The following is a 12,356-nucleotide window of genomic DNA, read 5'->3' on the forward strand; positions in this document are numbered from 1 at the left end:
GATTCTCCATCACGACAACGCTCTAAGTCACACGTCTTTGCTTGTGAGAGAGTTTCTCAATGGAAAATCAATTACCGTTCTCCCCCACCCACCTTACAGCCCGGACTTGGCCCCGTGCGACTTTTTTCTCTTCCCGAAGTTGAAATCTCACTTGAAGGGAAAACATTTCAGGACCATTGAGAATATTCAGAAAGCCGTGACCGACGCCCTAAACAGCCTGACAGAAAATGAGTTCATTCATTGCTACAACGAATGGAAGAATCGTTGGGAGCGGTGTGTGCGCTCTCAAGGGTCATACTTTGAGGGAGATAATATTAATTTGTAATTTTTTTCAATACACGATTTTTTTAAAAATCAGTCTCATTACTTTCCGGACATACCTCGTATAACATCTAACTTTGAATAAAAACAATCTGTTTTCAAAAATAAGACAAAGATTCTGAAGGAACACGTCAGCAAACATATGATGACACGATACTAATAGCCAATAGAACAAATACTGTATGTTTTTCAAAATAATCTGTCGCTAAATAGCACAGGCTATGTGTATTTCAAAGTATGATATATATAAAGTAAATTTTCTGTATCTATTTGTGAATTGATCGAATTATTATGTCTTTTGATACAAACCGTTTCTGCTATTTCAATTTTTTTGCAATGATTTCCATTACATAAATTTTTTGTATTGGACCAATCCAACTTATGACTATGCAATGTTCTGTGGTTGCTTACAACTGAGTGATTAGTAATATACTTCATGATGCAATTAATAATTGTTACCTTGTGCATGTTATTGACAAACATGTTTAAAAGAAAATGGAAACTATTAATAGTAATGCTACGTTGAGTAAATGTAAAAATGAATACAAATGTTATAAAACTTCCTTATGTTAAAATTTTAAGTGATAACATTACAGGGAATTTAAAACGTCTTGATTTTACATACACGACATTCATGCAACCTGATCTTATTACAAGGAAAAGATGTATTGAACACACAAAAAAAGGAATAGTTTATGAAATTAAATTGTAATCAAGAGACACGGTAGTGTCTCGCGCCAAGTATACGCGAAGCGAGACCGCCCCGTGTATCTTTACGCGAAGCGACGTTTTTAGACACGCTCTGATTATCAGATCTTAATAACCTCTGAACAGATCATTTTCAGAGTAACCTCAATGGATAGCTTGGGGTCGAATTATATAATAAAAGTGTTTTTATTTTTTTCTATGAGCATTACGAGTGCAGATATTACGATGCAAAGTCTGAAATTGGAAAATTTTCGATTAAGAAACGTCGTCGTCGTCGTCGTCCATGGTGTCTCTCTAGTTAATCTATATTTATCTGAAGTTATCTAAGTTATCTAAGGTTATCTAAGGTATCTTAAAGTTATCTTTTAATTATCTAAGGTTATCTAAAGGCATCTAGAGTTGTTTTTAAGTTATCTAAATGCTTTAGATAGTATATTTACAATATAAGTAGTATATTAACGATTTATTTTACTTCGAAATGTTCCCACTAAATCAAAAATTATCTGGGAAGGTTTAGTGGATATTAAAAAAGTATTTGAAGCTCTAATATGGTTGAAAAATAATAATCCTTTATATTCTAAAATTGTACTGCCCGAAACTCACGATAAACTATTTTTGGGGAATTTGGATAATGTGGAATTTGAAATGGAACAAACAGAAAATAATACAAGAGTTTCATTTAGGAACGAATGTGAATCGTAAATATTTTAGAATTACATATGCAAGAGATGAAACATGATGTAGAAGTTACATTAGATGACCAACGCAAAGCAATGCTGACTCAAAAAGATAAAGATGATCAAGAGACACGGTAGTGTCTCGCTCTAAGTATACGCGAAGCGAGAGCGACCGGGTATCTTTACGCGAAGCGACGTTTTCAGACACGCTTAGATTATCAGATCTTAATAACATCTGAAAAGATCATTTTCAGAGTAACCTCAATGGATAGCTTGGGGTCGAATTATATAAGAAAAGTTTTTTTATTTTTTTTCTATGAGCATTACGAGTGCAGATATTACGATGCAAAGTCTGAAATTGGAAAATTTTCGATTAAGAAACGTCGTTATCATTACCGTCGTCGTCGTTTGTGCAGTACATTTTTCTATTCCTAGATGGCAGCAACAGCAGTCGGTCTTATAATATATAGGGTACTCATTGCGGCTCGAAAACCCCGTCGAATGGGCCCTGAACGACCCCATTAAGTTAGCCCCCCCCCCCCACCAGCGCCAAATTTGACCTGACCAACATTAAAATTAAGTGCTAATTAGGTGCTAAGGTCCGAAATTAGGTGCTCAAATCGTTTAGCAGAAAATTAAATTTGAATTGGGCGGGGGCTGCCTTAACATTAAGTTAGCCCCCCACATATAAAAAATTATAATTAAAAAAAATCTATTGTGCAATAATTAGGTGCTAATTAGGTGCTCTAAGAATCCATTAAGATATATCCAAAAAAAAATTTTTTAATAGGACTTTACTCTTGTACGGCAAGTCAGCCCGACGTTTAAGGTCGAAATTCTTCCATACGAAACGAACACCTAATTCCGCAGTTAGATATCTTAAAATAACGTTAATAAAGAAATATTTCGGCACCATTAATTGTCGAGCACCTAATTTTATAATGGGACTTTACTCTTGTACGGCGTCAGGTTCGCGCGACGTTTAAGTCCGAAATTCTGCAAAAGGAAACGAGCACCTAATCCCGCAGTTAGATATCTTAAAATAACGTTAATAAAGAAATATTTCGGCACCATTAATTGTCGAGCACTTAATTTTATAATGGGACTTTACTCTTGTACGGCGTCAGGTTCGCGCGACGGTTAAGTCCGAAAGTCTGCCAAAGAAAACGAGTTTCACACATATTCACCGTTTATATGTATTAATGTAATATTAATAAGAGTATTTCAATACTAAAACATTTCAGCATCTCATTTTTCAATTTTACTTTATGTTTGTGCAGGTCATGCAATCAAAGTACACACAAAAAAAAATAACGTGCTCAACAATTAATGGTACCGAAATATTTCTTTTTTAACGTTATTTTAAGACATCTAACTGCGGAATTAGGTGCTCGTTTCGTTTGGCAGAATTTCGGACTTAAACGTCGTGCGAACCTGACGCCATACAAGAGTAAAGTGCCATTAAAAAGTTAGGTGCTTCAATGGTTTTGGTCTCAAAATGCTCTGTGTTCGAAACATTGTCGATATTTCCAGATGCCGAATTAAGTGCTCGTACCGTTTCATCGAAATTTGCATCTTAACGTTGCTCGCGCCTCTCTACGTACAAGAGTAAAGTGCTATTAAAAAATTAGGTGCTTCAATGGTTTTGGTCTCAAAATGCTCTGTGTTCGAAACATTGTCGATATTTCCAGACGCCGAATTAAGTGCTCGTACCGTTTCGCCGAAATTTGCATCTTAATGTTGCTCGCGCCTCTCTACGTACAAGAGTAAAGTGCTATTAAAAAATTAGGTGCTTCAATAGTTATGGTCTCAAAATGCTCTGTGTTTGAAGCAGTGTCGATATTTCCAGACGCCGAATTAAGTGCTCGTACCGTTTCGCCGAAATTTGCATCTTAATGTTGCTCGCGCCTCTCTACGTACAAGAGTAATGTACTTTTATGAAATTTAGTGCTTCAATGGTTTGCTCGCAAAATGCCTGGCCTTCAATATATTACTAATAGTTGCAAACGGCCAAGTAAATGCTGGTATTGTTTCGCGAAAATTTGCTGTTTATTGTTGATTATTATAATATCTAAATGTGTACGAACGTTTTTAGTGTGTACTGTGTGCATTTTTAGTGTATGTTATAAATGTCATATGGCTTGGGAAAATAAGTGTTGAATACTATATATATATTTTTTTCTATATTTATTATATTATATTAAGTTAGTAGTTATTATAAATATATACGTTGGCATTTTGTATGTTTATATTTCCTCGACCTCGGCCTCGTCCTCGTCCACGCTCGCCCCCGCGTGGTCCGCCTCGTCCTCGTCCTCGTCCACGCCCGCCGCCGCGTGGTCCGCCTTGTCCTCGCACAGTTTCATTGATTGATAATCGTGTAAATCTTTTTTGAATAGTCCGGATTCGTGGATTTTTGTCAGCTGCGTATGTCTCGTAGTAGTTTTAGTTCCTCGTACATTTGTTTAATATTTGGTATTTGTGGCTAAGAACAAAGAAGATAATACACAAAATTTAGATATACAAAAATTATATATGTAATGTATATGTATACATTGGTGTCACTTAATTCGCGTCCATTATTGACACAGCGATATCTCTCATGAAAAACTAAGTCGGAAAGTCCCAAGGCATTGTTTCAAATTATGCTTCATAAAGTAATTATTATTAAGTATAAGTTATCTAATCAGCATCGCTTTTTAAGCAACCACACGTTCGTGAACCTGACATCCTAGAGTGTGAGATGACGCGCGGCAGCGAATAGAGAACGAAATGAAGTGACATTCTGTATAATGTGTATGTGTATGCATGCGTGCGTGCGTGTGCGTGTGTGTATATAATGTATAATATGTATAAATGAGAAGTTTGCAAATGCACAATTATATTAATAATACAAGCATATAAAGTTCACGTAGTATTTATTTATACTTTTATTTAATAAAAAAAGTATTGGCTCTATTATGAAAAAATTATAAATTATATGAGTCGGATCATTTTAATTGATGAAGGCTTATAATTCTCTTCGGTCTTAGTTTGGAAAAGTTTTGAAATATAATACATGTGTCTTTGTTATATGCCACTCAAAATTAATGATAATTAATTGAATATATTATCTTAATTTCTTATATATTACCTCTTCATGTTGTTGTTGTTGTTCATTTACCGCAATTTGTTCTTGTTCATTCTGACTTCTATTTTCTTTGTTTGTGGCTTCGTCTTGAATTTCACCTTCTTCATGTTTGTCTTTCTTTTGTCCATTACTCTTCTCTTCTGTTATAAAAAAGTTTAATTTTTCTCTCCGTTTTATTTTTGATTTTTGACGAGAGCGCCATAATTGACTTCTTTTATGTACTATAAAATAATTTAACTATATTTATAAAAAGGCCATTGCACGTAAAGAAGTGTTAGACGCAAAGGTAGTAATATTCTCATTACGTTGTCACAATGCTTAACCTTCAAGCGGTCGCGCGGCGTCGAAACAACCTATTGCCGCATCGTAGGGATTTCCCATCTCTAATAGTCTGATAGGTTTATTACAAACACATACACAAATCCAAAGACTATGTTACAATTGTCTTAAAATAAATGATTACTAATTATATATTTCCTTTTTTATTTTACTTAAAACTGCAATAGGTCGAAACGACTACGCGCGACCGCTTAAAGGTTAAATGTGATTAATCGATTTACTTACGGCTTTACGATTATGACTAAAAAGGTTGTACGTACAATAGTCTGAACATATCTATCTCATATTTGTATATTTGACATGTAAAAACATATTTTGGAACTTACCTTGTACATCCATCTTCGATCCAGTTTCGATCGAGACACGATATACACCGTGTCAAGAAGGAACTTTTAATGCGATTCCCAGTGGAGGGATGTGACAAGCGAGCAGCCGTGTACGCGTGCGCTCGACAGTTCGGCTGGCTTCGGCCACTGAGTGTAAACATATGATCTGCTGTCTCTTTCTTTCCTGAGTTATAGCTAATACTGCTAGCCGCGAAAGATAACCGCCAAATCTTTGTCGCAAGTATGGCACAAGCTTTGTTGATTGCCGCAAAGCATTGACGAGACGATCAAAGGATCGCACCGCTTCTATAATGCGGTACGATCTATCTTTCTATCGTCCTCATTTTTTTCACATATAAAAGTATATAATATATAGGGTAAGAGGTACTGATAGGGATACAGTTATTGACACATTAACTCTTTTAACTTAAATTTCTCGTCACATGCACGACGCTCGTACGCAAAGTTTATATGCTCGTACAAAGTACCTTTTCGCCAACAGATTTACTGAGTTATCTTAGATTTCTGTCATTGCGTTTCGAAGTGGGCAGCAAAAACATGCACTGATCTATTCGGAGCATCGCCAAGAGTGGGTCAGTGATTGTTTTTGCTACCGCTTCGAAACGCAATGACAGAAATCTAAGACAACTCAGTAAATTTATTGGTGAAGGAGTACTTTGTACGAGCATATGAACGTTTCACACAAGAGCCATGCATGTGTCGAGAAATTTCAATTAAAAAAATTAATGTGTTAATAACTATATCCGTGTCAATGATTGTATCTCTTACCCTATATAGAGAGAAACGGAGAGATAGAACTATCTAAAATTAGAGGTAAAATTAGTAGAAATGTAAAATTAGAGAGAAATATACCGATAAAGATAGAGATATGCACGCACACACTAAGTGTTCTAAAATAAATAACTTTTTCTAGATTGCACGTTTTTAAAAATATTTATTCTATAAATTAAAAAAATATATTTTATTTACATCTTTATTATATTATTATATTGTTATTAAATTTTGTTAAACATCTTAAAATATAAGTAAGAAAAAGTTGTTTCGTATTAATTACGCTTTTTATTAAATATTAATTGTTAAATAGTAATTCTTCTAAAATAAATAATTAATTTTTTGAGGATTGCATGTTTTTACAAATATTTATATCTTCATATTTTTATTCAGTTTTGTACAAAGATATTAAAATATATGTAAAACGAGTTGTTTGGTATTAATTAAGTTTTTGATTAAATATTAAAATAATGGAAGGAATTGTAATATTAGAAAAAATTAAACAAGATATAATAATAAACATAAGAACTTTAATAAAAAGTTGTTCTGTTTTTAGTACATCTTTCTGAAGTCATTTGACACTTATAATTAATTAATTGGAAAATGAGTGTAAAATTGCTACATGTTATACCTGTTTATAATTGTGAAGCATACAAATATTATGAAAAAAGTTACAGATATTTAATTAATTCTCATTTCCTTATTCTAGTGAATAGAGCTGAAATGTATTTTAGAAATAGAATCAGTTAAATTTTCACTTTCTATTTATAGAAATGTCTTTGTCTTTTTTCTATATATGAAGTTACATATAATTAGTGCAGTTCACAACATATTATTGCGCAACTAACATCTGAAGGATTATTTCTTTTTGTTATACAATATATATGAGATGTTTAATTAAAATATCAAAATATCTATTCGTTATTTATTTATTTAAAAGTCTTTAAAAAAGTCTTTAGTGAAAAGTAGATTGAGTAAAGAAAGTAACATAATTATTGTGTTCTTCCAGGCAGTTGTAAATTTGTTCGAAACAAAAATTTCCATTCATTAGTACAAATATTTATATATAATATTAGGTTGTTCATTAAGTTCTGCGGTTTTTTGCCCTAAATTAAAACATAAATCTATTGTACTTACACATTTATTCAATCTAGAATGTATTGTCCATCTTGATCGACCACCTTCTGCTAACGTTCTGGAAGGGACATAATGCCGCGTTTGTAGAAGTCGCGCGACTTCTGCGCGAAAAAGTCCTTCAAGTACGTTTGAATATCGTCCACTGAATTAAAGCGCTGCCCGTCGAGATTGTTTTGAAGTGACCGGAACAGATGGTAATCCGACGGCGCAAGGTCTAGGGAGTACGGTGGGTGCTGCATGACTTCCCAGCCAAAGCACTTCAACTTCTTCTTGGTCACCAAAGCAGTGTGTGGTTTGGCGTTGTCGTGGTGGAAGACAACGCCCTTCCTGTTCGCCAATTCCGGCCGCTTCTCCGCCACTGCCTACTTCAATTTTTCTAACTGAGCGCAATGCTTCTCGGCGTAGATGGTCTGACCGCGCGGAAGCAGCTCGACGTATAGGACGCCTCGCCAATCCCACCACACACTCAGCATCACTTTTTCGGATGTAAATCCGCTTTGGCAACCGATTGTGACGACTCACCCGGACCGCACCATGACCGCTTGCGTCGAATGTTGTTATATACCACTCATTTTTCATCTCCCGTGACCACCCGTTTGAGAAAGGCCTCCAGCGAGTTCCATTTCAGCAGGGATTCACAGATCATGACGCGGTCCAAAATGTTCTTTTCGGTGAGCTCGTGAGGGACCCAAACATCTGCTTTTTTCGACATCCCAAGCCGTTTTAATCGCTACGCAACCGTTGTATGGGCAATGTCGAAGCGCTCCGCGATCTCCCGCGTCGTCAGGTGTCGGTCTGCTTTGATTGCGGCCACGATTTGGTCGTCGTCAGTGGTGGATGAACGACCGGAGCGAGCAGCATCGGAGACGTTCACATCTCCGGAACGAAAGCGCGCAAACCAACGCTGACAAGTGTCAGCGCTTATGGCCGAGTCCCCGTACACGCCACATATCTCACGTTGTGCGTCCGTCGCTTTTACTCCTTTGCGGAAGAAAAATAGCAAAATGTGCCGAAAATGCACCTTTTGATCCTCCATTTTCAATGAATAGCGCGTACACACAACACGTCAAAACACAACAAAGACTCTGGCGAAATGTCAAGCGTTGTCTAACCTGTCACGGAGTATGCGGCAATCCGCGGTTCAGGCGATGCATGCTATTTTTTTCAATGGACAAACGCTATCTATCAAGAAAACCGCAGAACTTAATGAACAACCTAATATAAAGTTTACCTCTTTTTCACTCTCTCTCTTTTCTCTACATTATTATATATCTTGCATAAAATTTTACAAATGACAACTTTTCGAAAGTTTATATGTTTAAAATTGTTACAGACAAAAATTTTATATGTCCTTCATCTGTTATCAATGCACAGTATGTAACTTTGCCTCATAATTTTCTTATTAATGATTTGCATAATACCTATAGCAGTTCACGCAATGGCGCGACTTATATCTGAAGAACGGGATTATTTTCTTTAATAAGTAAGTTGTGCAGTTGATAAATATTTTAATTTGCTAAATAATCAAACTTATCTGTGCAAATCTTCAGATATAATCAATGCTTATTATGCAAATACTTCTGATAATAATTTCAATATAGTATGAATAGCAGTTCACGCTTTATGCGTGACTAATGTCTGAAAGATACTTAGAATTTGTTTAATAATGTAATTCAAAAAAGTTTTAATAAGTTAATAAAACAATGTTGGAAATTATAATAACAATTTTAACAACATTTTCAAACATTATCAATGCTTACTATATAGTTCCCTTTCTTTTACGCGTGTGTGCGTGTGTATATACACACACACATGCTTATAAAGATATTTCTATGTTTGCTTGTATCTGTAGAATGTTTATAAAATTTTGTTTGTCATAAGTATAACGTATGCTATTAATCTTAATATGTATGTATGCTAAGTTAACATATATGTATATATATATTATATACTGAATATAACATCACATTGAATATTTACAAATATTTATATTGAATGCAAAATAAGATGCGGACAGACGATATGTTTATCACTTAAAACAGTTTATCTCTCTTTACAATCGTCATATTGCACCCATTTAGTATTTTTCCTGTAGCATATTGCAGTATAATGTCCAATATCGTAATTCGAATATCTTGTTTGCTTCACAGGTGACATATAATTAACTATACCAACCAAAGAGTGTTTTTCTTTCATAAAAGAAAACATCACTTCTTTGGGAATGTCATCCAGTTTAACATTTAATGCATCTTCATCTGAGTAAATCTCAAATATGATAAAGTATCCTGAAAACAAAACTATAAAAAATATTAGCTTAAATATTATTCCATAATAAAATTACATAAACTGAAAGATTATATCAAATTAATAAATTTAATAATTAAGATAATTGATAAATCATTAATACCTGTATGTAAGATTGATGTAGTTTCTAGACCATTGCAGTGTATTTGGCAGCAGTTTTGTGGTTGTATGGTAATATCCTGTTCTAGTTGCCCAAAATTCTTGGATATTAGAGTTTCCAATTTAATACTTATTACTGGAAGTACTTTCATTCTTTCCGCGCAACCACTGGAACATCTTGATATTTCTTGGAATGTTGGATATTTTACAAACAACTTGTTGCATAAAAAAGCAACAGTTACTTGACAATCTATTAAAGTACACTTATTTGATTGAATGGTATCTGGAAATATCTGCGTTAAAATTTCAGCTCGTAATCTATAAGACGATTTACGTACACCGTGAGATATCATATCACAAATTAATTCGAAAAAAGTAATAGATTTAGTGTTAATTAATTCTTTTATTTGTTCTTTATCTAAATATGCAATAATAAAGAGCTGCAAAATACTGTCAAAAGTACACGTATTAGTAAAAGAATAGTGTTTCTTACCAAGTGTAACCGCTTTTATACTTACATTTCCACCGTTTTTAATAATTGATACCTTAGCTATATTCTTTTCTAATAAGAATTCATTTTCGATGACCTTTCCTTGTAAGTATTTACCTCTGGATTGCTTCTCTGACGTCACAAGACCTTGCCAATCTTCTACTTCTCTCGATGCAATTATATTTTGCACGTTATGTGTCTTCTGACAATTTTTGCAAATTCTTTTCTGTCCATATCCTTCTTCTACTGGAATAGAACATGTATCAAGTGCGTGCACATTTTTGTAACATATATGCGTACTACTTGGTTGATCTCCATTCTTGCACGCTGGACATTGATCTTCTACATTTGTATCAATAATTCTATCTGATGTGCTAATTTCCGTGGTACATTTCATTGATTCTGTCATATCTTCTGTAGTTGTTACATCTTTATTTTGAAACTTAATATTTGTTAATTTTATACGACCACTTACAAATTTGATATGTTTCGTAACAAATTCATCTGCTCGCATTGGTATCTGTTCTGCTTTCAAAAAGTGGTTTTTAATGATATTAAAATCACTCTCTACTGAAGCACTACTAGCAGGAATTCTACCATATCCAAATTTATCTCTGCATACGCATGACCACATAGGTATCAATTTCATATCCTTCATAAGACGATCTGCAAATGCTGGCATGAAATGTGCATTTTCCCGATCTCCTTCATCAGTAATTTGTTTTTTCACATTATCATCTATATCCTTTGCCCATTGACTCCACTTGTTACGACTTGTATCTTCTTGTTCTTCTTCTTTCTCACTATCTTCATTATCGGATTGATTTTGGCTATCATCCAATGATATCTCCTCAGATGATAAAGTGATTAAAGTTTTCATCTTTAATTTATATCTTTCGCATATTGTTTTCTCGTTGTCTCTTGTCACGCCTTCTATTTCACTCCTTGCAATAATCAATATACCTTTTAATATTTGCTCAACTGTATTAATATTGCAACATAGAATTAACTGTCCTAATAGTGATAAATAAAACATTTTCACACGCAATGGCACATCTTTTAAATAATTTGCATAGGTTTTTATAAAATGAGCCACATCTATACATATATAACATGCAGGTAGAGTGTCTTTGCAAGCATCAGAATATTCTTCGATAGTAAGATATCCCGTGAAACTTCGTACAGCTGCTGTCATTAATGCGCGACTAGCATCACATACAACCTCACGTGGAGAAGGTGCACCAGATCGAATCCATTCCATTAACCAATACTGGATGGTATTTGTATTGTGACTTTCCGAAAGCATTTGACATACTGGAAACAAGCCACTAGTTTTACAACTTGCAACGCAGTTATACAAAAAAATATGCTTCGTTTTACTTTTATCAGGTTTTTTAATCTTTTTTATGATGCTTCCAGTTGCATCAATGAATATGCAAGATGTTTCGTCTGCTATATATGTGCGGTATACATGTAATTGATGGTTAGACCAGTAATGTACAAAAAAAGGATTTAAACCAATATTATGTATCACATTCTTCAGTGATCCTAATTGCATTAGATATAATGATTTTAATGGATCTTTGTCGATATAATTTTTTTGAGTAACTTCATGTTTTGCGACTCTTAACACATTAGCACTATACAAATGTGGAGGTTCCATATTATCACTTTCCTGTATCAAATTTTCTGCTAATTCGGTTCTGTACTTTGTTGCAGTTATTCCTTGCAATTTTTCAACAACTTCTTGTCTTACCGGATTCCTTAAATATCTCTTTCCGCAACGTCCTTTACCTTCTACATAAGTACACTTTATCTTTGTAATTAAGTCCTCGGAATTATTAATTACACAGTTAATGACAGATCCACATTTGCATGTACCATATGCGTATCCAGATTCCCCATCGCTCAATAATTTGTGACGCTTAAAATTAAAACCGCAAGATATTTTTGTGGCTTGCCATATCTTTTCACTTAAAACATGTTGCCATATTCCAGGTTGTAACACAGCATAATCCCGCGTAGATATAGGT

Source organism: Ooceraea biroi, chromosome 8, assembly GCF_003672135.1.
Source record: "Ooceraea biroi isolate clonal line C1 chromosome 8, Obir_v5.4, whole genome shotgun sequence".
Taxonomy (NCBI): domain Eukaryota; kingdom Metazoa; phylum Arthropoda; class Insecta; order Hymenoptera; family Formicidae; genus Ooceraea; species Ooceraea biroi.